This window comes from Entelurus aequoreus, linkage group LG02 (genome assembly GCF_033978785.1).
Source record: "Entelurus aequoreus isolate RoL-2023_Sb linkage group LG02, RoL_Eaeq_v1.1, whole genome shotgun sequence".
Lineage (NCBI taxonomy): Eukaryota > Metazoa > Chordata > Actinopteri > Syngnathiformes > Syngnathidae > Entelurus > Entelurus aequoreus.
Window position 1 is genome coordinate 71,267,892 of NC_084732.1, and position 3,539 is coordinate 71,271,430.

Below are 3,539 nucleotides of genomic sequence, written 5' to 3' on the forward strand. Positions count from 1 at the left end.
GGGCAGCACGGTGGTACACAGGGGTTAGTGCATGTGCCTCACAATACTAAGGTCCTGAGAAGTCCTGCGTTCAATCCCGGGCTCGGGATCTTTCTGTGTGGAGTTTGCATGTTCTCCCCGTGACTGCGTGGGTTCCCTCCGGGTACTCCGGCTTCCTCCCACCGCCAAAAACATGCACCTGGGGATAGGTTGATTGGCAACACTAAATTGGCCCTAGTGTGTGAATGTGAGTGTGAATGTTGTCTGTGTTGGCCCTGTGATGAGATGGCGACTTGTCCAGAGTGTACCCCGCCTTCCGCCCGAATGCAGCTGAGATAGGCTCCGGCACCCCCCGCGACCCCAAAAAGGGACAAGCGGTAGTAAATGGATGGATGGAACTTCTACACAGATCAATTTAATAGTTACTGGCTGGGAGACCGTAAAGGGGCGGTGTGGCGTAGTGGGTAGAGCGGCCGTGCCAGGAACCTGAGGGTTGCGGGTTCGCTCCCCGCCTCTTGACATCCAAATCGCTGCCGTTGTGTCTTTGGGCAGGACACTTCACCCTTGCCCCCGGTCCCACTCACGCTGGTGAATGAATGATGAATGAATGATAGGTAACTGGCAGTCTCGCTTCTGTCAGTCTACCCCAGGGCAGCTGAGGCAGGTGTGAATGAATGATGGGTTCCCACTTTTCTGTGAGCGCTTTGAGTATCTAATAATAGAAAAGCGTGATATACAATGTAATCCATTATTATTATTATTATAAATTCCAGTGGAACTTTTTAATGCTCCTAATACCAGTTGCTAAACTTTTAACCTGTTTTTAAAATGCAAGTGCCAACAGGGTTAACAGCTAGCATGCTGGCAATCTACATGGACACATTGTGATAACATGGGATTATCTCATGCCTAAATAGACCGTTGTTAATGTGGTAAATCCGAATGTAATATGCAAAATGCTAAAGTTAGCACTCAACAGGATAGTTAACAAAAGTACCGTTCGACATTGATTTTGCATCATGCCATGTAAATGTACAAAATGAATTATGAGGATAATGCCAACATGCTAAGAGTTAGCATGCACCTAGCAAGATAGCACTAAGTGTAACAGGGTCAATTATGTCATGTACCGGTAAATAATGTGTTTTATAATGTTTTACTATTGTTATAATTACTAAGTTATATGGTAATACCTGAAGGTTGTTCAATGTTTTGTCAATGTGGAACCATTGTCTCGTTGTCCCTTCTACTGCAATAATTGCTGTGACACCTTCCATCCATCCATTTTCTACCGCTCGTCCCTTTCTGGGTCGCTGGAGCCTATCTCAGCTGCATTCGGGCGGAAGGCGGGGTACACCCTGGACAAGTCGCCACCTCATCAGAGGGCCAACACAGATGGACAGACAACATTCACACTCACATTCACACACTAGGGCCAATTGAGTGTTGCCAATCAGCCTATCCCCAGGTTGATTGGCAACACTAAATTGGCCTTAGTGTGTGACACTTGTCTCTTTATATTCGTTGGACACGCCTTCCTACTTCCATTTTGTCCACGATAACGGGAGAGGTAGGCGTCCATGCCACGACAGAAAAGTGCATTTATTGTTTCGTTAAGAACTTAAAGTTCACTATTTCTTGTTTTGTACAATTATATTTGTGTAGGGACCCGACAATGGCAGAAACATTTTGACAACATTTGTATTCTCTGTATTGTCAGTAAAATGGAGCTGAGCAGCAATCCACGGTGTCGGTCATGTTCATTCAATTCTACACAACGCAGAGGAAAAGACCACCGGTTACATAAGTACCAAAAGTGCTAAGGCAGTTCTTACGTCATGCCATGTACATGTTTGCATTTTGACATTAGTAAATTACAGCTAAAGCGCTGACATACTAACAGTTAGCATGCTCACGGTCGGCATGCTAGCAAATAGCAAGATAGCACAAAATACCAGAAATGGCAAGGCAATTCTTACATCATGCATCGTACATATTTGCATTTCCACATCAATAAAATAGCTAAAATGCTGACATACTAACAGTTAGCATGCTAGCAACTAGCAATATAGCACTAGTACCTACAGTGTCAAGGCAATTCCATTAAATTCAATATACACATGGTATGATGTCATGCCATGTGCATAATTGCATTTTGAATATCTACTGTAAAATGCTAACTGTCAGCATGGAGGCTGTTCTATACTGACTTCACTCCATGCCTGGCTGGTACATGGGTTTTTAAATCAGGAAAGTTAAAGTCCCAACGATTGTCACACACACATTTTCACCCCCTGGGAGGTGAGGGGAGCAGTGAGCAGCAGCAATGACCGCATTCGGTAATCATTTGGTGATTTAACCCCCAATTCCAAGCCTTAATGCTGAGTGCCAAGCAGGGAGGCAATGCGTCCCATTTTTATAGTCTTTGGTATGATACGGCCGGGGTTTGAACTCACGGCCTTCCTGTCTCACCACAAGGCCACTGAGCAGGTTTATTGGCTTACATCCTAACAGTTATCATGCTTGCCATGTATCCAATAATTGGTGTGGTGCATCGTTTTTTGTGGTGTCTAACATTTTTGTCTGATGTATTCTGATTAAATCATGATCCAGAAATAAGGGGCACACAAAATCATCACAAAATCACTCAACAATTTTGAAGAACTTGAAGTAAAAAGTGTCAGTATAAATGATTACTGATATCAGCAATACTGGTCCTTTATTTACTTGGTATCGCATTAATACCCACATTTTCAGCCCTTGAAAATGAGGTACACTGCATGTAATATTTATATTTTCCCAAATGGGATATGGCATATTTTTGGAACCTCTTAAATGAATTATACATTTTGTTTTAATTGACATCAGTTGTATTGATGCATCACTGCAAAATGATATCAACTTGTGGAGCGTGATTATGAGATAGACTTTAAAAATATTAATCAACGACATGCGGGTCCTTGTGTAACTCTTATAAACCGGATTTTGACTATTCTCGACCCTTCTCCTTTGGGACAACAGCTGACATCACACACTATAAACCCCACAAACCCGTCCACGCGCACAACCACACACACACACACACACACACACACACACACACACACACACACACACACACACACACACACACACACACACACACACACACACACACACACACACACACACACACAAATTTAGGACCAGGTCTCTTGAGGGCAGACGCACACAATGTCATTATCATCCATCGGATTGTATGTGCTCACTGCCCATTCAGTCTTGCTGACAAGTCTTTTGTGCTCAGCAATTCTTCTCATAGGAGCCCCCCCCCATCTTTACCTCCGTAATACCCTTCCCACCCTCCCCTCCTGTCTAGTGCGGCCCATCTGTAATCCCATCCCCCCATCCTGCATCCCCATATCCGCCCTGTCTCAGGCTCCAAAACAAACCGGCTGTCTTGGCCTGCAGTCGCGCCCCCCCGGGGGGGGGGCGTAAACAGTCGACAGAGGCCTCGTTGTGTGACACATGGCAACACTCTCTTGCAACCTGCCATCCCATCAGAGCGGGCCTGTCCAAAC